At 39.5% G+C, this 25,713-nt stretch overlaps 1 protein-coding gene across 5 annotated transcripts in view; it reads left to right on the forward strand.

Moving 5' to 3' along the window:
* The window catches only part of SDK1 (sidekick cell adhesion molecule 1), a 382,780-nt gene that overhangs the window by 141,739 nt on the left and 215,328 nt on the right, over positions 1 to 25,713 (forward strand). The window contains exon 1 of one of the 5 annotated variants that reach the window (XM_088063907.1): positions 24,145 to 24,278. The exons of 3 other annotated variants lie outside the window; for them this stretch is intronic. The gene's annotated coding sequence lies outside the window, so the exon portion shown is untranslated. Of the gene's footprint in view, positions 1 to 24,144; positions 24,279 to 25,713 lie in introns of those variants that run through there. One more of the 5 variants, XM_088063908.1, reaches the window with a different exon arrangement.

Here is a 25,713-nt window from a genome sequence, read left to right on the forward strand (position 1 = left end):
CATTTCTGCCTTTAGTCCCTGTTCATGTTGGGCATCACCAGCTCACAGAGGCCTCTTCTCTTGGAGTGATTCAATGTAGATATTCTTCAGAAGACACTGCTGGTAAGCTCACAGTAGAACTTGAGTGCTGTTTGTGATGTGAAGAAACACAGACACCTCTTTACTTTCTTTTTTTTTTAACTTTTAAAATTGGTTAAATTTACCATGATCAGATGCAGTAATTAAAGCAGATTTTTTGCATTAGTGTTCCTTCTATGACATTCATAACCTATGGGAGGGGATAGTAATTTTTTCATCACAAACTCATTGTCATTCAGAATAATGGAAGAAAAATCAAAATTAGTTTTTCAGTAGAGTGGCATTTGATGAGGCTGTTGATGAGCCCGTGTTTATCAGCAGCTTCCTCTGCAAGCTATTGCATCTTGTAGGAGCATTTTGGTTTTTCCTTCTTTTAGTTTTTTTTTTGGTACTTCAGTTCCAGTCCATTTTAAGGTTAATGTTTCCTAGCTCAAAGCAGCTGTAGAGCACTTACAAACCCTTATCTGGTGGCAGTTCATTGCTGGCTGCTCCTACAAGCTGTTGAATGCTTTTAACTCGGTCTCAAAGTTGAGAAGTTTAGGAATTTTCCATATTGAACCCTTTATTAATCAGGTTAATAGAAAGAACCCCAGTGTTCAGAGAGTTGCTGTAGTTTACTAAAGGGTAACAGAGCAGGTCATCAGTAATAATGTCAGAGAATGGAAAATTATTTCCTGCACATGGAACTTTTTATCAACAAAAAGGTCAATATATCATAGTAGTTAATGTATTATAGTGGTTAGCACATTGTAGAAGTTAGTTTATTAGAGTAGTTACATGCAGTCATCAATAACAGAATCAGCAAGAGCTGAATTTACTGAAGTGATGGATTGGTCTCACATCCCTCAGCTGCAGCTCCAGGAGGACACAGCTCTGCACTGTGCCTTGTGTGGTGTGCCCAGCCATTATCATCATCCCAATCACCTCTCATGGTGCCTGGATTTAGGCAAGGGTTTCACATCTTGAGGGGAAATCAATCCAAAACAGGTCAAGAAATCTAAATCCAAGTGCCTGCAAGTATCCATACAAGTAAACACTCCTGTTCCAGCTGCTGCAGATGTTCTGTTACCAAGCTGCTCAAACAAGTGAGCAATTAAGAAGCTAATTAAAGAAGAGGATGAGAACAAACAGTGAGGGTATTAACTTCTTTAATCAGGCATTTAATTTACCTCTTCACATGGGCCTGTCCTGTGTTACAACCACTTCATGTTATTGCACATCTCACAAGGAGCAGGGTGAGGTAGTCCTAAGGACTTTAGGGAATGTAATTGGCACAATTTACACTGTGTTAAATATAACTTCTGATTTGGCCTAAAAATTGTTCTTGGCCCAAACTTGTTCTTGGAAGACTAGGTGTCTCCTAGTCTAGGTACCTGAACAATCAGCTTAAAGATGACTGTGTCAATGGCTGCATTATTCAGTTCCATCTGAAATAATTTTTTTTTTTTTTTCATTTTATGGCTGATACCAGGATTGTATTGGGAAAAATGAGAAATGTTCAATGTTTTTACCTCATTTACTGCTGTAATGGCAATATACAGAAAGGATTCCTCCACCATTCCTTTCATCTGTAGTTTTTCTTCCATGCATGTCCATGTGTGGGTATTAATTAATGTAGTGCAGAGAAGCTGTACTTGCCTTATCACTCTCAGCTCTTATTCTGTGCAGAAGAAGAACAAATACCACGTTTACAAGCATGTTGGTTAATTAGTTTAAATAAATGCATCTCAAATTGACCTTACAAGACAATGTGCAGTACCAATTAAAATAATATTGCTCCATTGTTTTCCTTCCAGCTTCCACAGATATTTAACAGTTTAATATTCTTACTTTCTATACCATGGAAACCTCTTAGCATCGATGACACTGTGATCCTGCCATGGCATTTGTTATTGTGAGAATGCAAAAGCAAACTAAACATAATGCAGAAAGAAATAATAGGTACAGACAATATTTTATAGTCCATCGTTTTATCATTCTGCACCTCAGACTGTTGTCAGGTGGCCTCATGTAAAACTCTGGTACAGAAGGTCAAAAAGGAGGATGCCACTCAGTATCAGAAATGGGGAGAGCAAAGAGGTTGCAATCTGAGAGGAGCAGTGAGAATTTCACAACGAAGTTGATAAATAAAACACCTCCCCAAGCACAGACGGTGATTTCATGCACTCTGCAGCTAAGGATCACCTTGTGGGACCTGCTCTCCTAGGAAGAATTACTCAGGGCAGTTGGGGATCCGTCTGATGCTGTGTGAGCAGGAGGTGCTGGATGCCAGCGAAGCCCTGTGGGTGGGCAGTGGGAGCTGAGGAGCTCAGGGTCACAGCTCTGACCCAAACACAGACCCCCAGTGCTCCAGCTGCCCTTGCTGGTGCTGTTCCAGCGACACCGAACCCTCCAGGGTGGGGAGAGACACAGAGCATCCCTGGGGGAACAGGGGGAGCAGTCACCCTGCAGGGCTGGGGCTCACACGGCCCCATCCTTGGGGAAGTGATCCCTGATCTGTCAGGATCCTGCAGGATAACGTGAGTGCCACTTTGGCAGGGGGTGCTGTGGTGTCCCCAGCACACCGGGCTCTGTACTGCCACTGGCACCTCTGAGCCTTCGAGCCCTGGGACTGACCTGACAACAGCAACAAAGTGAAATTCAAGCCAAGTGGTCCCAAGAAGTGTCTTCATCTTTACCAGAGCTGACAGGGTTGGTTTTTCACCTCCCACAGTTTAAACAAGATCAGAAATCATAACAACCATTATGTCTTCTTATTCACTCTTGCCTTTTACGTTCTGCGGTTAAATGATGTGTTAAGAATTCTTTAAAAAAACATATTAACGTATTTATTCCAGGTTCCTGCTTCAGGTCACCATAATGTAATGTAGATACGTAGGGGAAGCTGTGTTAAATTCCAAATACCTTTAATCTGCAATGTAATTAGTTTGATTAAGACTGGTTATCTCTGTTAATTAGCATATCAGTCAGAAGCATTGACTGAAGTGCTTTTCATGATCACAACCGGTTCTTTATGAAATTAGAAATTATTTCCTTGTGTCTTTTGCTGGGTTAACTGGAAAGAGATCAAATCTTCCCAAAGCTGTGAGACACTGTCAGTGTGGAGCAAGCAATTCTCCCAGAAGAACTGGCAAATGATGAAAAGATGAAGGAATGGGATTTGTTTAGTTTGAGAAGATTAGGAAGGAACATGATAACGTTTTCTAGCACATATTAGATTATTAAGTGGATGATGTTCAGTTCTTCTGTATAGCTGGTGGGGAAAAGAGATAGAACAAGAAAATAAATGAGCATAATTTATTATAAGGGAGATTTGGGTTAGGCAAGTTTTTGTAAGCAACAAAAATAATGGGTACTGATACTTTGCGTGGGAAGAGCTTTTGACAAGGCCTTTCCAGGTAATTTTTGTAAGGATAAGACAAATTTCTCCTTGTGATAGCCCAGGTATTGCTGTCAGGCCCTAAACTGGAGGATTTATCCAGATGATCTCTTGTGATTGCTCTAGAAATAGCTGATTCTGTGATTCATGACTCTCTGATTAAGGGGAATTGGTTATTATTCATAGGCAGTTCTTCTGTCGGGGTAGGAAATTTAGAAAGGCACTCACCTCCCAAAAGTGCTGAGTTCTGAAGTTATTATTTTATTTATATCTAATGAATAAAAGGCTCAACAAGTCAACTGAAAGAAGGAGAACAAGCAGATCCTTTTTATTTTATAATTTTCATATCCTGAGAGCATAATTAAATAAATGTGCTTTGGAGGAACCATATATTTTGTTATTTTGGATTTAATAAAAATGGACAGGCTCGGAACATGTAGCAAAAAGCAGTGCAGGATGGTACTTTGTAGATTATTGCTTGAGGTATTCAGCATATATAGAAACTTTTTATTTTTCTTCTCTGGTATTATTGAGAGGGTTTATGAGGTGCTTTACAAGTTTCTCATGGTTGAAAGGCTCAAATTGACTCTGCTAACTTACCTCCCGTGAGATTTATTCTATACTGCATAGGGTAGTAAATTTTTACAATCAATTTACTTAATTAATTTAGTAGATCAATTTATTTTTTTCTGTGATGTATTCCTTCAAGGGCTTTAATTTTCCTTTTTTTTTTTTTTTTCCTCTTTTCTGACTGAATTTTTTTTTCCTGAAGCTTTCATGACTCTCACTTTGATATTTATTTACTGAATGTACAGACTTATCACTTTAATACATTATTCCTTTGTGGTTCTAATGGATTGAATTAAAAATACATGTTAAAAAGTGTTGCAAGTTGCATGCCTATTAGCATTGCCCATCAGGGGCTGGGGGAATTTTATGGCTGTACTTTGGAGCCACGGGTTCATGTTCAAAAAATTCCGAAGGCTTTGGGTAGGAAGTCACTTGATGTGCACATTTTCTCAAATCTTTTTTCCTCCCATTTAATTTCAATTCTGCAAATATGTTCTGCTGCTCTGTAAAGCTGCGTCATCACTGTTTTCCCTGCACAGGCTTTTGGTTTTCCAGCTGTGGAGCAGTGATAGGAGGAGGAGGTCAAATGAACTCCTTCCATCAGATTTGGGACGCTCTCACATGTGAACTCTGACCCAGATATCTCTGTTCTGGCTTCACTTTCTGAATGACAGCAATGCAAGTTTTTGTTGAAGCTGTAAGAATAAAGTTGTTGCCTTTTAAACAAGCGATCGATTCAATGTGGTTTGAGATTGGTAAAATAACCACCAACTTCCTTGTGATTTCTTTATTTTAAGTCATGTTAAATCACATCTTTTTGATCTAATTTGTTGTATTGTTTCAGTTTCTGCCCTTTGCACCACACAACTCTCTTTCTTTTCTGTCCCTTCACTTTCTTCCTCCCCTGTCCTAGAGGCCTTCTCCTTGTATCTGTTTCAATTTTATTTTTCTTACGATACCCAGGGCCTGAATGAAGTTTTGTTTGCTTGGTTGGAAATTAAAACAACCCATTTAACATCTCTTTTTTTCACCAGTTGTGATCAAGAGCATTTCTCCATAATTTTTAATTGCTGTGTTTAGTAATTACTGTCTTGAAGGTGCTGAAAAGATTCCTATTAATTAGCAGACTAGATGAACTATGTGCATGGCTGGACATCTTTTTCCTCACTTAAGAGAAAGTGGTTTTCATGACTTCTTTAAACCTTGCCTGCCCAAAATCATCAGGACATCATCCAAGGAAAACTTGTTACTTGGTTAAGCCTGCCTGGTTCCAAACTAGCATGTGATAGATGATGGCTTTCATATAACATTAGCTTAAAACATTAAAGGCTTGAGGAGCATTTCAATCAACTTCAATATTTCAATTGATATGCCTGAGTAAGCTGCCAAAGCGTATTATTTAGGCAAATCCTTCTTATTTGGCTACAGGAGAACGAGTGCCATTGATGAAGATGGATTTCCTGCTTTGTTTATGGCTTCAGAAGTTTGGAGTTTTACAACTTGTGTCTTCAAAGTCTGAAACATTTTATAAAACTCTGTTGTTTTATGAAATTTAGTCATAGATTTTGTGCAGGAAATTGCAGGTGAGGTTGGGCTCTTTTCTGTTTAAAGCAATACTGTGGAAAACCTTCATGTCCCAGGCAGGACAAGAACAAAGATGAGCCTCCAGCATCTCAGTGGAAAATGATGCCTTGTAAATAAAACTTCACTGCTATGAAAACCAAAAACCAGTTTACATAAAACAAACCCTTTCCTATAACAATCTTTCTACAAGCATCATGTTTACAGAAAAATTTCCTGGGAAGGTTTAGACAAGCATGTGGCTGAAAAATACTTATTTCTGAGAGGTATCTCTCCTGAGAGATAAAGAAAATTCAGAACAAAAACCTGATTCAAATGAGTTTAAGTATTTTGATGATTTGGATGGTGCTACAGCTCCTGGGGTATTTTCATCACTGCATTTTCTGAGCTGGAGGAGGGGGCTGGATGCGCCATTCTTTGCTTCCTTGGGCAAACTTTGTTCTACTTTTCTGCCAGAATAATTTTAAACCCACATCAAGTAATTTAGCACAGATTAATCTCTCCCTTCTATTTAGGAATCTAGTAGACTGTTGTAAGTAGTGAGGAAGAAAAGCTTTTAGAAATGAGACTAGAAATGCTGGCTTATTATGGAGTGAATCATTTTAATCAGGTGCTGGAAGCATTCTACCAGCCCTCTCTCCACGGCCCTCTGAGATAAACTCATGGAACTTCTTTTTGCTGGGAGGATGACATGGGAATAAAACAATTCCTTTCCACGCCATTCCTTTCCTTGCCTGCTTCTCACCAAGAAAGTTTGGTTATGCAGAGATCACTAGCAGTTATATCAGCATGACCTGGTATCCAGGCAACCCAAAACCTTGTCAGCTTAACAATACACAATGAAGAACTCCGGGATGATGAAAGCTGAGAGCTCGTTTGACAAGATAGCACCTGTTTCACTCTGAACAGCCAGTGTTGAAATAATGATGGCATTAGTCAGGGGAATACAAGAGGTTCAAAAGCATTTTTGTGACTTTGAAAGCGAATGGCAGCACTGGGAGCTGTCACTGGTTTCCTCTTCAGGGATGGGTTGCTGTGTCTGCTATTTATTTGTGGCCAGTTTTTGTGGGGTTTATGATTTTCTTGCCTCTAATGGCTCCGAGCTCCCAGCTCTGGCCAGGGGCAGGTGTGCACGGGCTGATCTCTGAGGTAAACAGAGCCTGCTCTGCTCTGAACCTGTCCAACAATGTGAATTATCATCAGCCATGTGAGAGCTGCTGTGTGTGATGCAGAGTGATTGCACTGTTGGCCACGGATTTTTAGTGAGTGCCTCTCCCCCAGGGGGGCACAGAGCCTCTCAGTTGTCTGTGTTACATTGAACACTGACTTATCTCCTGCTGGTTTTGCTGCTTGTGCCCGAAGTCAGACCATGATCTCCTGGAATGAAGAGATGCACAGAGCAAGGGGAGTATCCCACAGAATAAAAGTGGAACATGTGCAGAGGGGACTGAAATGATTCAAAAGACTGAGATCTGGAGAAGCAGGAGGAAACATGAAAGCAATGTACAGCAAAGGAGATGGGGAAATTATAGAAGCAACTCAGTAGGGAAGCAAAATATGTAAAATTGAAATATTCAGATGGTGGAATAAAGCAGGAGTGGTACACTACAGTGGGAAATGAGAGGAAAATGAATTAATCAGGCAGCAGCAGTATTACCTTAATGGAATTTAGTTAGGGAGACTGGAGGGGCCATGAAAGATGTTTGATGGCTCACTGGCTTGAGAAGCACAGATTCAGGGGGTGTCTCACTTGTCATTCACTGATGCTCAGGCAAGGCTGTGAATGACCAAAATCATGTCCACATGTTGACAGCTTGATAAACTGTGAGAAATGAGTTAATGATGTGGGGTTGTCCAGCAGATAATACTGAAAATGGTTTTAACTTGAACTTGCTGCTATGGATATGTAGGGAATAAAGCAGCACTGAAAAGCACCACATTCCACCCAGACATTATAATCTATCTAATTACTTTTTTAAATAATTGAAAAGATCAGTACAAGTGGTAGTAAGTAGTGTACTGAATTGCAAATTAAGCATAGAATGGAAACATGTATTGAGCAGAAGGGTAAACGAGTGATAATAAGCTCCCTTGTCTCTCTACTTCACTCCCCTTTAATGTGTCTCTTACTCAGAAAGGTAAATAAGGAGAAACTGTTTTATCTCCAAAACTTGAAACTGGAAACTTAAGTAGATTGATTTATTTTTCAAACTGAAAGAATGAATGATTTTACAGTCGAAAGAACATAGAGATGAAAGAATAATTTTAAAAGCCCTCACTTTCTCTCTTGTTGTCTGTCACCTCCCTTAGGTTCCACCCTGTCCCACATCTTCCTGTCCCTGCCTCTGCCCACTCCTGACCTTCAGAGTCCCTCTGGAAGCTCATGGCTGATTTCAACAGAAGTTGACAAGAGGGAGAGATGTCTTGAATCCTAAAAAGTTTTTGATGATAATGGGAAGCTGGATGGAAGGGAGAGCCCAGTAATGCATCCAGTGTGAGAAAAGCTCCAGCCCTTTTTAGACATTGGAGTGTCCCCCTGGGAGCTCAGCCTGGAGCTCAGCTGGGCTGAGGCTCTCTTCGTTCTCTGCTTAAGGAGCTGATTATGCCCTTTTCACCTGCTACCCAGGCTTTGACTCTGCTTTCCTACTTTAGTGAATTTTCTTTTTTCCTCTGTTCTCTGTACAGCCTGAACTAAAGTTGTCTTTCATCAAACAGGGACGAAAATGTAAGTGTTAGACAAACAGAAATTAGAGCAGTCAAAAATTAGACATTGGCAGCACAGAAGGGTCAGGAAGGTGAACAGAAGCAGTTGAAATATTCCAGCATTGAGACAATCAGGAACTGAAAAGAGTTTGGAACAAAATGAACCAGTGACTGCACATATGAAGGAATTTCTGTGGTTCTGTCAGTTCCTTAACGTTTGAAGTAAATATAATAATGGGGAAGAATGTCTCAACTTTTTTATTTTACATCCATTGGTAGAGCTTCTTGTGACCACAATGAGCACCAATGTGTTTTCTTGCAACCATTTTTTTTTGTATCTCCCCATCTGTGACTAAATTAGGCTTTAAAAATTCACTTGCCACACAGATATAATGGTAATTAGTGGTAAAACAGTTCTTCAAACTTTAAAAGAGTTTAAATTTAAGTCTAAAAAGATTAGGTAGCATTTGCTATACTAGAACTTCTATAAGGAATAAATGGCTGGAAATGAAATTGTTCCTTTGGAACTTGATGATGTGGTAAATCTCAGTATTATAGTCATTGATGTCGAAGATTCCTTAAACTGAGCAAATTGTAAAGATTTACTTTTCTCCTAGAGGGACTGGGTTATGTTTGTCTGCTATTTGGAGCTGGAAAACACTGAACAGTTCCAGGGATAAGCAAAGAGAAGGGATTTTGCAGATGAGTTTGCAAGCTCTTCTGTCTTTCCTGGACTCAGTGGAGCTGCAGGAACACAATTCTTCACAGTGTTGGGAGCTTTGAGAGCAGCTTAGGATCCAGCCAGCTTTGTGGATCTGCATTAAATTTCTTCTGATAGAGGAGACAATGTAGAAATCTTGTGGCAAAAAGAATTAATTTAATTTGTTTTGGAAGCCTGGCTAAAGAAGCTGAGTGTTATTAATAAAACAGTCTTTAGAATTATAATTGAATTTATGGGATAGAACAGAAAGAAATTCCACACATAGATTCTTGACTAGTTTTTCCTTGGGTACTCAAAGAAAAAGAGAATAATTTTTTAGAGGAATCCACTGTTTCCACTCATCTAGAACTGGGTCAGTCTCCTGGCAGTATTGATCAAATGGCAAATGACTGAATTTGGTTCATTCCAATGGGTGCAATGTAGTCTCTATTTCAGTGATATTGAACCAAGTCTGACATAGTTATGGGCATCTTTGCTTTATTAAAATTATGAAATTATCATCAAATAGAGATAGATCAGCTGCTCAGTTTCACAATTTTTCTGCCCACATTTTTGCTAGATACGGGGCTGTTAGAACAGTTTTTGGTTTTCAGCTTTTACAGCTACAAATGGATTCTCACATTTTCTGATGTAATTCCATTTATAGGCATATAAAACTTGACTATCTCTTTAAAATTGGGAGAAGCATACTTTTTGTCTTTCTTATAGCATTTTTTTGGTATAACAGTATTTTTTTCACAATTTATTTATAGAATCACAGTAATCAAATGGGAAATCTGAACTGGAAACTGAACCTTGGAGTAAATCTTCCTTACTAATTTTCTGTAGGCCAAAGAACAAACACATACTGAAACTACAGTTCTCAAACAATCCACATGCACAGTTTAAAGACATTGAGAGGGCTTGTGAGTGTTTGGCACCTTTTAGGCTTATAATGAAAGATAAGAAGGTTGGAGTTTGTTCATCACAGATGTGATGACATCCCTTTTCTCAGTGCCAGAGGTGACAATCTGTACTTGAAGTCCAGCACCTTGCACTGAAAAATAAGTGAGGAGAACTTTCCTTGTACAGAAAATCCTGTCAGTGCTTGTGAGATCAGCATTACCTCCTTGGTATTTCATGGTTTGATAATGTCAAATATGCAAACTAATTGTTCCCCCATCTCAGTTTGAATGCTTGGTGGGTTCATGCTTCACTAACCTACTCCATCTCAGGCATACACTCCAAATATCCTTACCTGCAAACTGCATGTCCTCCCATTCCTTGGATGTTTTATTTTAAAGATTTAAAGATTAGAGAGTTAGCTGGTGCTGTGGGGATGGAGAAAAATGTTTTTTTGATATTCAAACATCTTTTCCCAGTGTAGCTGATGAAAGCTTTTTCAGAATCAGTTCTTTCTGTGAGCCTCACCTAATTCAGAGTGAGAAAGGACTAGAAATCTCTGACCCAGGAGTTTGTTAACTATGCTTTCATCTGGTTCTCTTTTGCAAAAAATAGCCCAGAAAAAAGTGATCAGATTTTTAAACCCAAACACTGAATATTGAAACTTACCCATGCTGTAGGTGTTGCTTCTTTTTGGCATCATGGAAACCATTGAAAATAATATTTGTCTATCTTTTGGGTTTTTTAACCCAGTTAAAAATCTGTTTTTTTAAGGTCAATAATTTTGAGAAGAGCTAGAATGAGCCTAGGCTGTGCAGAGAGCAGAGCTGTGTTTCACAGAGATTCTATTTGTGCTGGTAAATGGTAACAAGGAAAATGCAGACAACAAAGAGGGAGTCAAAGGCAGACACCCTTCCCTTGGCTTGTGGCCTAAAGGCAAGGTGTTGGATGGAAAGAGGTGTTGCATCAGAAGTGGGACTTTGAGGAAGATCTGAAGATGATTCTGTGTTCTCAGGAGAGAGAAGCCAGACCTTAAACTTTCTGCTGGAGCTTTGCTTGAAAACCTCGTATGTAATTTCACATCTGGTTTATGTCACTTTGCTGGGTTTTTAGTGAATTATGCTGCAATCTTAGAACTGCATTCAATGTATATTTCTGTTCTCTGGTTCTCATAAATCCTTCTCTCAGTCAATACAGTGGGCTGGGAACACAGAACCATGGAATTGGGCTGGAAAAGACCTTAAAGCTCATCCAGTTCCAATCCTTGCCACGCACAGAGACACATTCCACTATCCCAGGTTCCTTCCATGTGCATCAGTGGTCTTCAGTAAAATACCAGCTCAGTTCTCTGAGTGTGCTTTGTTAACTCAAGTCTTCTTTCCAATATTCTAACCCAGTTTGGAATCTCTGTATGGGACAGGAATGGGGAATGGTGGTCACTGGATCCTGCACTCCCCTCCTGTAAAATTATATTGAGCATAATGGAAAAAATAGGGATATATTTATTTAATATGTTTTTTTTCTGCTGACAAAATATGCCTGAAGATGTAAACAGGACTCTTGAGGGTGTAGCATCATAGCTACAAATATTTATTCAACCTTAAAATTCTTTTTTTCTTCCAAAGCCTTTTCCAGAATATGTTATCATCTTCAGTAGAGTGTTCTGATAAGTTGTCAGTTAAAAGCTGGTTTGTGACTTACCTTTCCACCCATTTATTCTAAATAAATTACGTTACTTTTAGTGATAGCATGAATTTATTCAGAAGTGATCATTGAAGAGTACGACCTACTAAATATTTCTTTTTCCTTGAAAATTTTCTGACCCTTGCTGTTTATTCTACTATTGATTCTGTCCTTTCTTTTGTTATCTGTATTTATTATTCACACAGTTCCTAAATCTCTGCCTGTACGTTAAAATTAATCATAATTAAACTCTAGAGAGTTGATGAAACTAAGGATGCCTAAATAGACATGGTTTTCTCCAGTTAATATTTCCATCCTGATTGACAGTGATAAGGTTTCTTCCAGGATGCTGATTACAGGCAGAAACAGCTCAGAGAAAAAGACCCTTTGGAAGGTATCACAGCGTCAGCTGGGAAGTCAATTTAAGTTACACTTTTTAAAGATTTGAAACTACTGAAGTAAGCATTCTCCAGAGACTGACTAGGCTTGTTCAGAAATCTTCTGGAGTGCTAAGCTGTGCTGAGAACACAGAAAACATAAACTGACCTTAAAAATGGCCAGAATATAAACTGGACCCTTTTGTTGTCGATGGGATGGTGGGAACAGGACAGTTGTTGACAAATGATATTTATGACTGAGAAACATCTCTGGGAAAGACTGGGGATGTTTTCCTGTGCCTGAGCTCTCTCCTACCTGCTGGCTTTGCCTATAGGCAGGCAATGCTTTATCCTACATCCTCATAGCTTTAATATTTCTTCCAAATCTTGGACCCCCTGCTAGATGGACCTGTTTAAAACAGAGCTTTTAGCAGGCAGTGCCTTCTGTGTGCATCCCATGCCTTTACCTCAGCATGAGTTCTCTTTGTCTGGGGTGAAAAACTAAAGAATTTTTTGTTAAATGTCCCACTCACATTCTTTACTACAAATTCCCCAGAGCACAGTTTTGCATGGCACAGGCAGCAGAACACTGATCTTACCATTGCAGTGCTGCTGTGTGTTTGCAGTAAGTGCAGCTTTCACCCCTGGTATTGTCAAAGGGACCTGGGGACACGGTGTGAAAATGGAGATGTGATTAATTAAGCTGTGAGAGGTGAGGCAATCCTTTCTGATCATACACATCCTTTCCTGCACTCGAGACACGTGCTGTCTAAAACCAGAATTGGATGTGCAGGATAAAGACTGGACATGGAAGCCAGGTGGGACTGGAAATGTGCAGTTTGCATTCACCCAGGACTTACATCGGGATGGCTCTAAGATGTCAGAGAGAGACCAAGCTGGTGACACATCACTGCCTGAATCCTCCTCCAGCAAATACTTGTAATTTTATTAACCATTTTCCCTCAGCTGTAAGTACCATCATTGTCAGAGCAGCTGGAAGCATGAAGAGCAGCAGAGAAAACATCCTATCTTCTGGAGTCTGAACAGAAAAGCTGTTACTTTGAAACTCTGGAGAATACAGGCTTGTATTGTATAACAGGATTACTCTGCATTAACTGAAGTGGAGACACCACTCGGCAGCAGCACTCTGCAGAACAAATAAAACATCATAAAAATAAACTGCTTTAAGTTCTTGCAAGAGAGAAGCTTTAAGATAAAAAAGAGTAGCAATATAGAGGAATAATTTACTGGTCGACTGCATCCTTTTCCTTATTGAGATTGTCTCTCAGTGTGCTTTGACAGCAGGTTGAAACAGAAAAATTACATTGCTGGATAAAATATGATCTTGGCTCAAGGGACTAAGCACAATATACTTATAGCAGGATACAGTCTTGTCTCACCAAACTTAGTGTAAAAAAAAAATTAGCAATCAGTGTTGATTACAGCAATGCTGCACATGTCCCTTCCACCTCCATACTTCTGTGTTGTCATCTTGCACATATCATTCGTTCCTAGACAAACCATTCCTTCCTCACAAGCAGCTTTCAGTTTCCTGAAAGTTTACAACAAAAATGTTTTCTTGCATGAATGAGTAAGGATTTCTCATGTGGGATTCCAGCTGCTTTGAAGATAGATTTCCTTGTGCTGGTAGGTCTTGTACCACTGACGGTTGTGCTGCCACGAGGGCTTATTCTGCTCTTTACCTCTTCTTTTTTTAATGCAGTACAAACCCAGAGCACACAGAGATTCTCTTCCTGATGTTGAACTGCCACAGGAATGTGGTGGTGCCTCAGTCATTCTTCTGGCACACTTGATAAGAAATCCCAGTGATGTTAAGCTGTTCCTCTGATAGTGACTGTGATGAGGAGAGAAAGAAAAGACCAAACCCAGTCCTGAGGGTTTTGTTGACTGATTTAGCCAAAACACCACAGGACATGACTATAAGGAACATTGGAAATGTAAGTGAAAATTATTCACTTTAGAAAAACTAATTTGAGTACATGCATAGTAATGGCGTCTCAAAGATAGATATTAATGCCAGTGTAAGGGAGGGCAATAATCAGGGCTTTTAAAATGTGAGTTCCATGCTCAGACCTGGGATGTGATGAATGACCAGGAGTGGCAAGACAGTGGCTCAGTGCTGTGCTGAGACACAGTGCAGACAGTCATGCTGCACAGGTGGAAGCAAGCAGGGTTCAGGTATGAGAGTGTTTATTGCTAGGATGAAAAAGAAGCAGGAAAACAGCTGAGCTTAATGTTCAGTTTAATTTTGAGTCTTGCTATTTATGATCATAAATCATATCTCTTTTCCATTCCAAACAACAATTGTCATCAGTGTGGGGCTGACAGATTTATGTTTGGTTTGCAGGGTTGACAGATTGATTTGCTGTATCTTTTAGCATCCTTTTTTAGATTAGAATAGCATTTTATATAAAAATAATGAGTTTATAATTATATAACATAAACAGAATAAGGATGAAGGGTCCATTGGGTTTCATTACTTCAAAGTGCTGCAATGCTTGCACATTATAGACAAAATTTTACCACTAAAAACAATTCACATGAGACATTAGCAGGCAGGAATACAAAGTAGCTAAATGCTCTTAGATGAAGGTATCTGTTTGTTTTGGAGGCTTAAACTTCCTTGACACTGAAGAGAATTTGGCATCCTTTTTGAAGAGGTGCTCTTAGTACATGACACTTTAATAGAATACCTCAGTGAGTTATTAAATTAACAAAGACAACACTAAATTATTGATGTTCTTTCCCTCCTCCCTTTCTCTTCTGTCCTTCTGCCTGAACTTACCCTGTATATTCACTTTTAGGAAATAAACATCCAATCTGTCTTGCAGAGCGGTTTGATGCCCATCGGTGAAATAGATTTTGAATAGAAAAAGTGCAGATGTTGAGGTTGCCAAGCTGTCCATCTTGGGCTGGAGCTGTGTGAAAAGAACCTGTGATAAATCCCTGCTCTGGTGTGAATGAGTGCTGGAGCCAAATCTGTTGTTTGTGCTGTTGTCTCCAGGGTCACAAATGATCCCAAGGGGCAAAAAGTGAGGATAACATCAACTCCTTCTGTAGGTATCAAAGGTGGTGTGCAGTGATTGATAACAACAATCCAGTGTATGAAAAGGTTTTAATTCAGGCTAACCTCTAGAATCTGTTTTTGTTATTTATATTCTAGAATTATATTATACAGTACTAGAAAATTTGAAAACACCTCAGTAGATCTCTCAGATTCATAACCTATGGTCACTTCTTAGTAGCATTCCTCCACTATTATAAAATAATTCTGTGCAAAAGCTAAGCCATGTGGTGGAATCCAGTAAGTCTTTGAAGTCTGTGAACTCAGCAAGAGCTTTTAATCTATGCCAGAAGGTGAACAGTTTTAACACTTGTGGGAGGTGATGTGTAAAAATAAATAAAAGCACTTTTTTTTCCATATGAAGCTGCCTTACTGTAGTAGCTTTCAAAGTGAGCTGCTTTTCAGTGCTGCTCATGCTATTTTCCCAAACATGTTCTCAAATTGGATGACTTTTTATCTCACATCAAAATACCACATTCCAATGGCATCACTCATCAGTGAGAGCTGTTTTGGCAGGTTAGGTAAGAAAGGGGCTTTTTAAGTAGGCAGAGCTGGTGTCAAAAGTCATCTCACACTGGTCTGATGTGTAGAGAAAAAACTGTTTTGCCTTAAACATCTGGAAGTTTTTCCCTCTTTTATGTTTTTTTGTTATTTGGGGGTTTGTTGGTTTTGGTTTTTTTAGCCTAATTATTTGTGGGTTTGTTTTACCAGTTGGAAATTGTGCAGTGACCATTAGGATTTCTGATACTCTTCCTCAAGGCATCGCAGCCTTCCACTCGCCCTGGATTGTTTATTTAGACATCACCTTCTTTATTTCAAAGAACAGATCTTGAGGAGCTGGTCTAGTTTCTGAAATGGAATTTTGATTAAATGGCCATATAAGTTATTGAAGATCATGTTATGGAACTGTCAGAAGCGCTGTTAACAGAAAGCAGAGGTTCCCCACTTGAGGTTCTCCAGGATCTGGGTGTGAGTGCTGCAAGACTTCAGCCACTGCAGACTTGTGTCTAAGTATTCTGGGTCTGTAGCATATGGGGATATTTTTAGGAAGAAAAATCAATGTTTTCTTGAATTGAAATTAAAAATGAGAAGGGTATCATCTCTAAGATGTGCTTGAAATATCTGAAATTTATGCAGCTGATTTGTACATTCACAATGTGCAGAACTGTACCTTTGATAAGCAGACACTTTGAAACCAAAAGGTCTGAAACCTTTGAATATTTCTTCTTAGTCTGGACAAGGTTTTTGATTTTAATAGAGCTGCAGTAAGGATGCAGAACATAACCCCTTATTTCTCATGTGTGATACCATCCTCTCTGATCATATTTGTTTAATATTCTGAATGTGCAAAGTGTTAAATGGTCTTGACTTCATTTAAAGTCAGGAATTGTAGCATCTGTCTTTAATTACCTGACAGCATTTTCAGAATTCTTGTCCAATTCTGCCTTAAAGGAATGGCAAAGGAGTCCAGAGCAGTTTCCAAGCAGGTCTGGACTCCTTTGCCACATCTCCTTCACCACTTACTGTCTGTAACAAGCCACATTCTCTTCTTGCACCTTGACTTGGGAGATTGAATTTGCATCCCTGACAGCAGCTGCCAGGGCTGTGTCCTGCACTTCTCCCAGGCTGGGAATGGCTGTGCCCAGAGGGGTGGTGGCTGTGGAGAAATTCTCATTCTGAAGCCAAAGGATGATCGAGGAACCCTGGCAGCAATTTAGGGAAGTTCATGTGCTGTGCCTCGGGCAAACACTGATTAATGAAATGGCCCTGGCCTTGAATCTGCTGAGGGAGGCTGTTTGTGGCAGATACATTGTGTATTTGGGCATTAATTGTCTGCAGTAACCAGAAAATTCCTGATAGTTGTGTAATTATATATATGTATTACATTATAAATGCCTGAAAAGCCAGAACATATTCAGTTCTTTCCATGTGGAGCAGGGTGGGACATGGAGGAAATGATGCCTCTATCCCTGATTTCCAGCCCTGCCCTCCAGAGTAAATACATCATACAAAGCTTATATAAAAATATATATATATATAAAATATGACATACTATATACACTATAATACACTATTACAGTATATTTATCTGTATTCCCAGGGTAAGGTGAGTCTGACCAGTTAACCCCAAAGTCAGGCAGCAATATCTGCTTTTCAGAATCCAGATGGGCTTTTGGGGCTTCCTGGCAAGATTGCTGTGCCACAGTTGCTTTCCAAACAACTGTAATAGAAAGAAAATAATTGTTAGAGGAGCATGGGAAGCTTGACTTATTGCAATTCATTGCTTATGTCCCTTTAAAAGCAAAAGCTAAAAGGCCTAGCAACTGAGGGAACTCTGATACAGGATTTATTCTGACTAACTCTGCATCTCTAAGAAGTAGTTCCTAAATTTGTGTCAGTCTGAGCAGTTCCAGCAGCAGTGAGCTGATTCAGCAACCAGCTTAATCCTGCATTTAAGCTGAAGAGGGAATTTACTCGCAGTTATTGGTGAAATTAGGAGGAGCTGTACACTGCACACTTTCTGAAGTGCCTAATTAAAAAGGGGAAAGGGGACACGTCTTGATTTTGTGACAGCAATAATATTTTGGCTGATCTGTAAACACAGCGCCGCGTTTGCCTTTCATCTTCATGCTCTGATCAATATCTGTGAACCAGAGCAGTTACTCGAGTCTCTGCAGAAATCCCCTCTCATGACTGATATTTCTGCTTCTAGCCTGGAAATTGAATTCCTCTCAGCACCTTTAATAACTGTATCTCAGTGGCTGCATGTGGGTGTGGGTGCGCTTTGCCTCTGTCCTTACAGATTTGGGACTTTCCTTTGTAGGCTGCCTTCCATAGGATTTCTAATTTGTGGTTTCTTGATTTTAAAGTTCTGTTTAGTTAATTCTCCATCCCAATATTCCTTTTTTTTTTTTTTTTTTTGGTCAAGGGATTAGATTAATTTATACAATCATATATAGACTACTGTCAGCTTACAGACATAAAAGGTGGAAAAAAAGCCCATAACATCACTGTGATTTCGAGAGTAATTATGACTTTGTCAGATGCTAAATTCAGATTTATAATTCAGGAAGCAAACACTTTTCCTCAAGAGAAAAAAAACGAGACTTCCCTCTATTATTGTTCCAAAATAAGTTTTAAATCATTTTTATATCACAGGTTAAGTTTTCCCTGTAATATTTTATAGATTAATTCCTTTCCCATGTAAAATTCCCAGTGATGGCCCCTTTGTGCATTGGTGAAGGAATTGTTTCAGGAGACATGCAAGAGTGCTTTAACTGAAAACAGTATTTTTAATCAGGGGTTATAGAGGACTTTTTTGAGAAAAAGTTTGCAAAAGTGTAATTTTGTCTAGATGGGGCTTCACTTCCATGAAGTAGAATAACCTGGGCAGTATTGCACATTATCAGCTGTGGATGGAGCTGCTAATTTACCTGGAGATTTCTAATAACTCCCCCCTACTGTTGTATTTATTCAGGCTAGGCTGTACTGCAAAATGCTACTGAGAACTGCAGTGCCAGATCTAAATTTAAACTTATCTAATGCAACCTGTTTTCCCTCTGCTTAATTTATGTGTGTGACTTAAAAATATCTTCCCATTTGCCCCTGCTAACGCTGCATTTTTTAAATTCCAAGTCAAACCAGCCCATGGGGGTTTATAGTCATAGTGCTTTGTATGGATGTTGGTGCTAAAAATAAATTTAAAAGGGGAACAATAAAACAGTGGCACTGACTGTATTAAACTTGAGTAATTTTAAAGAATTAATGCATAAGAAAGCAACTTATTCAAGGCCTTCCAGAAAATGAACTATTCAAATTTATTTCCCACTGTAAGGATCTTTGAGCAGTATCTTCTCAGCAGCTCAATTGCAAGCACCAGAAAGGGAATTGGAATCCTTCCATGTATGAAAACTAAGGATGGTCTTATCACACAAGATGCTTTTTGTGGAATGCAATGTTTAACATCCATCATTTGAATTTTTCTGTAAACTATTTCATTGAAATTTAAAGAAACCCAAACAATACTCAAGCAAATCCTTCATTTTGGAAGTTCCAGACGGACAAAGTGAGCAGCCTCTGTTATGGCCGTGCCCCAGAGCTGTTCAGTAAAACCAAACTGCCACGAGAGCAGGAAACCCAGAGCTGTCACAGCTCCAATATCAGCAGGATCAGAAGTTTGACACATTCGGAACCGAGTTCTCTTGGTGTACATTCACATTCCGGCCCCTCGCTGCATGGAGTCGGAATTCCTTAACTGATTCATCGTCGCCGTAAAGAGAGCAGCTAATGAAGGTTTTCTTATCTCGTGGAGCCAGTGCTTTTGAAAAACAAGGATCCCAATTTGGTCTGTCCTGATGCTTTGAAGTTCTGAGTGGAGCTGGTGCTGCGGAGTGACAAATGGGATATTTGAGGTGACTGTGGATCTTTTCCATTAGACTTGGAGGCATAAAAGCGCCTGGGATGAAGCAACAAGTTGGAGCTGTTAGTTTAAAAATTGAGAGGGAAGGAGACAAATCAAATTTATGGCTTGGTTGAAAAAAAATATAGTTTTTCTGTATTTTAAATCAAATGGATTTCATATCGGTACACTGCATAATCTAAGAATTAGTTCTCCCTTTGTACATCTACTTCCTGGAAACCCCTGATAACAGAGATATTTTTAGAGCACTACCTTCTTGAATTAGCAGATTTTTTAGAGTTCTGAAATTACATTTTGCAATTTGCTCAGGTATGAGAAAGATTTTACAGAAACAAACAGTGAAAATAAATCATTGAAAGTGAAATATTCTACAGTTACCTAATGTAGGAAAGATAATGATGCCATTATTTTGTCAAAGGTGGGATTAGAAAAATCCCTTTTCCATTCTATTTCCTTTTTCATTTGCAAGCATACTTACAAGGGTAGGGTGTATGTGCTCATAAATGCACAAATATCCAGTACAATTTTTGTTCTTCTTAAGGTAATTCTTAAATCCATTAAACTTTTATGACTGGTACACACACTGTGCCAGGTAATACATATTTATGAACAGTGCATACAGCACCAAGTAATATGCAAAATATTCCACAATTATCTACAAGCCTTTAAATATCAAGTGGTAGAAGGCCATGGAACAGGCCAACCTTGGATACTACAAATACTACTGATGGAAAATGTTAAAACATTCATTGCTTTGCAAAAACAAAACAAAAAATGCCACTTCTGTGACCCCCAGACACCGGAGCTGGCTGAGAAATTGAGAGACTGCAAATAAGATTGTGTTCAACATCCTTTTCTTAACACAAAAGAATTCCCATTCCTGGCCCCAGAGCATTTGGAACTTGCTTGAAGAAATACTACAAACAACTAGGCTTGTGTAAATGGCCTATTTACATGTATTTAGTTACTTAAAGTAGTTAAGTCTACTGAAGGATGACCTGAGTAGAATTTGCATCAATATTTAGTGTGTGACATACCCAGGTGTTCTGGGGGGGCTGTGTTGCTTCTCTGCTGCTGTTCTTTTCTGCCCAGAACTACATTTGTCAATGTTTTAATGGTTTACATGACTCTACAGGAGAACGTCAGCTGGTTTTTTGTAGTTTGAGAACAAGGAATTGATGGTCAAGAGACTCCAGGCAATGCTAAGGAGCACAGTCCTACATTGATCCTGTTGTGTTGTACCATAACCGCTGAAAACTAGCAAAAGTTCTCTTCATATCTCAGTGCCTTCACCTCTGGTCTCTCCATTCCTCATTTTGTGGAGCAGGGAAAGATGAAGTCTGGCTTCCAGACACGGGCCTTGGTGTGTTCTGATCTGCTGGGTCCTCCAGGACATGCAGAAACCTCTCCCTGGTTCTCCTCCATTCCCCTTGTCCTGATCCCGAGTGTTAAGATGCATGGGATGAGGAAATCTCATATTTTTATCAGCTGTTCTAGCAAGCATCTAAATGCCTTCCTCAGAGTCTGAGATTTACCTTGGGACTTGTGTTGGATGGCTGGAGTCCTCCAGATGGAGATCTGGGAGCAGCTGCAGCACAGAGCAAGCAGCAAATGCTCAGGGGCGGATTGCCATGGAGGCTTGGGAAGAATTATCAAACATCATCGCCCTTGAGGTCCCCTTCCAACCTGGGAGCCTGTGGTTCTGTGATTTAGCTTCAGTTTTAAAAAGTGAGGCATGCATTGAGGGGCTTAATTTAGTTCACATTAATTTTCTTTTTAACTCAATATCCTTTCAAGGCCACAAACCATATCCTGAGGATCAGAAGTGCTCCCTGGCTAGCTGGAATGATAGAGCAGGCAGTGTTGCTGAGGTAATAAATTGGAAATAAGTAATAATAAAAAACATGAGAACATCACGGTGCTTTTCAAAACAAGCAATATTTCATCTTTATTACATATATAACCATCCCTCGTACTTGATGTCATAGCTTAAATATTTCTTAATCAATTGGACAGGTGATCTTTATCTAGGTTACCTGGAGAACCCACGGAATGATTTTGGAATGGTTGGCAGTTTTCCTGGGAAATGAATGCAGGATGTGAGCTTGGGATGCAAAACACCAAGAAATGTCATATCTGTTTTTAGGAAAGGGAAAAAAAGAAATATGGAAATTAAATGTCAGTCAGCTCACCTCTCATTCCTGGAAAAATGCTGTTATAAGCAACCAAAAGAACTAATTGTAATCTCCTAAAAAAAAAAAAAAATAAATAAAGGTCATTTAACAACAAATATATATTTATATGTGTCAGAAATGGGTTGTCCTGGAACCCCCTGTGGTTCTGTGGTTGGTAGATACGAGTGGAGCAGCAGATGTCACACATCTTAATTTCAGCAGGGCTTTCGATACTGCATTATGAGTTGTAAGAAGGTCTGGTCTGCCAGAAGTCACCAGCAAAGAGATGGAAAATGGGGAAATTGTATTTTGAGTAGAGTTAGCAGCAGCAGTTCAGTGCTGGGGATTTGCAAGATTCCCATCCTGATAGAATGAGCCATCTAGCACTTCTGGAAGCTGTTTCTTCTGCTTTCATTTGCAGTGATTAAAAGGTGGCTGTTTGGAAAAAATCAAATTTTGAGCAAAGCCATTGGCAATCTTACAACAGCCCAGAATGCTGACACCCCAAAGAAATCAATCAGCTGTTTTAAAATGTTTCAGTATTTTCCAATATAAAAACCCAGACACATCAAGTTGTACTCTCCATTCAGGTAAAGGTGGAACATGCAAAATACCATAAATCCATTGCCCATATTTACTGTACTAAAGCCTCAAGGCATGCCAGAAAAATCGGGTAATTTTTCACTTACATCCTTATAAAATAATGAAAACTGTATGTCTGGCCTTGTTATACTGCATTACATCCTAAAACCTGAATTCTCTTTATGGTTTCTGGGTGCATGGTTTATAGAGAAGCAGTTTAGTAGAAACTCTTGTGTTTTCTGCTCTGCTGGCCCTTGGTGAATCTTCCTTCCTGCTGCTCCTGAGTGCAGAAATACATCTTTGGCTTGTTACTATGAGGAATGTTTGCATGTATCCAAAGTTTTTCAGACTCCTTAGAGACCTGCTGCTACTTTTGATGGGAAGTTCTTACAGATGACAAGACAGAGCAGCTGCAGTTGACCACTCACAGGTTACATTTTGTCTTCTTGAGGTCAAGACGGTGGAGCATTGTTCCAAAAACTACTGAAAATTGGCATGCAGCGGCTGTAAACACACAGGTTTCAAAGCTTTGAGATTTAAATTTGCAGAAGACTCACAGAATGTTGTCCATCTCTTTCAACAGCAGACCCTTAGGAAAAAAATTATGTGTAATTTTTTCTTAATACATGAAAAATACCTGTATTTTAAAGACATGAAAGGACTCTGAGTAAGCATATAATCATTAAATATTCACAGTGTACAAGGTTTAATGTGCACAACATTGAATACACCAAAGAATAATGCCATAATTATAGCTCCTGTAATAATTATGTTTTATTGTGGCTTCCTTACTTTTTATCCCACAGTTGGCATAAGCTTTTAAGCAGATGCCTTGGGTTTGCCCTTTGCAGCTTATAGGCAGATCACTGCTGTGTTGATTCTGCAGTCAGTCAGCTATTCAGCAATCTCATTTTTCTTTTACTGTTTTGGCAGAGATGAAAAGCAAAGTTTTTAACCTTCCACTTTCCTGCTATTTATTTGACTGTTGGAAGCCAACTTTAAAACTTAAATAGGAGAAGAGGCGTATCCTCACAGCAACACATTACTTTTTCTCCCTGGAGTTCTTGAAGCAACTGACTGAAGAATGAAATGCAGGCAGTGTGAAGACACAAATGAAGGACTAGAGTAAAATGCAATTTGAGTGGTGTCTTTTTTAATTAACAATGGCTTAGACTCTGCAACACAATCCTTCCAGCAGAAACTTGCCTCTAGATAGAGACTATGTTACAAATTTCCTATTATAGATAGAATATCTATAGATATTCCTGTAGAATATAGAGTATCTGTAGATATATTCTATAAATATAATCTATAGCATATTACAGTCTCCCTCTATACTTCTGCATATCACTTCTATTGATGTAGAATATATAGAAGTGTATTAAATATACATATACAGAATTTATACCCTGGAATCAGAAGTTTGAACCTGTAGCCAGGCACTAAAAAGTCGTGTAAATGTGGATTTTGGTTCTGGATCTTTCTGCTCTGAGGTGTTGGGAGCACTGGAATTTGTGATGAAAATATAATTATCTGCAAGACTCATTACAGAAACGGAGGAATGATTGGGGTCTTAACAAAGGTTCCTCCTGAAACACCTGGAGCTTGTGTGGTATCCATTGTTCAGTTTGCCCACATCTGCTTCTGGTTTCTTCCTGAAAAAAGTTTCAGAATCTGTGGGAGAAAAATTATCCCCATTGAGCAGAGGGCACCTGTAGAAGTTCCCAAAATCTTTGTGGGAAGCAGATGCTGGGTTAGAGGAAGCCCCAGAGAGGTCCCTCCCTGTGGGAAAGGGCTCAGCTGAGTCCATTAATTGCTGTTATCTCTAAATGATCGATAATCATCTATCATCATATTTATAGATAAATATGTAGCTGCAGGTGCTGCCACTTGCTCAGCCAGGGGAGGTCAGGAACCTCAGGCTCAAAAGGTTTGGGGTGGCTGCTGGAGCCAGCATTGAAGCCAATGTTGTTGGCTTTTTAGGACATTTTGTGGCTGAAGGCAGCAAATAAGAAAAGTGTGGCTGTGAGGTCAGTCTTAAAGGTAAAAGTCCTGCTTGATTTTATTTTATTTTGGTGATAGTGTGAAGATTTAAGGGCATGACATGCAACTTGTGAGAGAAAAGGCATTAATTCTGCTATTCAAGGTTTGTCTCCTGAAGGTCAGGTGCTGCCTGGCTGTGCAGGCTGTGGTTGTGTGGCTGCAGCCCAGGGCAGTGGAGCAGCTGATGGTTTTTAAACTGCACCAGTTTCCCCTGACAGGTAATTCCAGTTGAAGAAGAAACAAGCATAGTTTTGTATTTGTTGGTACTAAGTTAAATGGTTGCAGAAAATAATGAGACTGTGGAATTATATGAAGAATGTGTTGTGTTTCAGCAAACTTTTATTGACTTTCATTTTTTTAAAATAAGCTTTTGGTTGAAAGAAATCCCAAGGACCTGTTTGTAATCTAGATTAAGTGGATGAAATATGGTTTAAGGCAATACAACATGGAAATGCAGACTTTTGGGGTTCCTCATCCGTCATCACAGGTCATCTTAACATCATCCTTTACATTCCAGTGTTGGCTTCCACTGCGCTGGCAGCTTGTCCCAGGGCTGGGATGTGGAACAGAGTCACTGCTGTGTCCCAGGCTGGAAGTGTGCACAGCAGGAAAGGCTGATGGGTGGAAGAAGAGCATTTCAGGGGGCTCAGTAACTCTAATAAACCTCCAGCTGCTTTCTGTGGGAAGAGGAGAATTGTGTTTTCTAGGAAAATGCTTTATATTAATGTTGTTCTTGCTATAGAGATTACCAACAAATAGCATTTTGATAAATCCTTGAGGCATCAGACATGCAGCTTCTGAGTGACAATAGGAATGTAGGGAAAAAATTTCCTCATGAAAGTGTTGGATTTTGGTGAAGAGTTTTTCCCTTTCTGTCTCTGGTGCTGTTGGAGTGAGGAGATGCTTTCAAGTGAGACAGTCCCTCTGCTGCCTTAGGAGGAAAAACAGTGCAGTGGTGTTGGTGCTGCCTCTGCTCTTGAGAGGTGACTCGTGTTCTCTTCTAAAATATTCCTTTTCAGCTGCCACTCTGCATTGAAGAGTAAAGAAAGAGGGAGGAAAAAGAACACGTTCCATCTGTGACCTTTTGGATGAAGTCAGCTAAACTGAGCGGGCTGGAGTTATCTGTAGAGCAATATTGTTAGGTCTTAAAGCTCCAGTCTGGCATGATAACAAACCCTACCCTCGTGTAGGCACTACTGGCTCATTTGTGGCACCGGGGAACAGAATTTAAAGTATCTACATCAAAAACCTGGGCTGTTGAATGAGCTGAGAAGGAGGAACGTCAGTGCTTGAGTTGACAGAGGGATCAATCAAGAGGCAGCTCTGACACCTCTCCTGAGATGTGTCTGTGTGTTTTTGTGGGATGTGTGCCCTCTCTCCTGCTCATCCTCATACGCAAGCACTCAATTAGACACGAGCTGTGCCATGGCTCCCT

This window comes from Pseudopodoces humilis, chromosome 18, assembly GCF_049639895.1.
Source record: "Pseudopodoces humilis isolate 2021_Gansu_Grassland_sample_001 chromosome 18, ASM4963989v1, whole genome shotgun sequence".
Classification (NCBI taxonomy): domain Eukaryota; kingdom Metazoa; phylum Chordata; class Aves; order Passeriformes; family Paridae; genus Pseudopodoces; species Pseudopodoces humilis.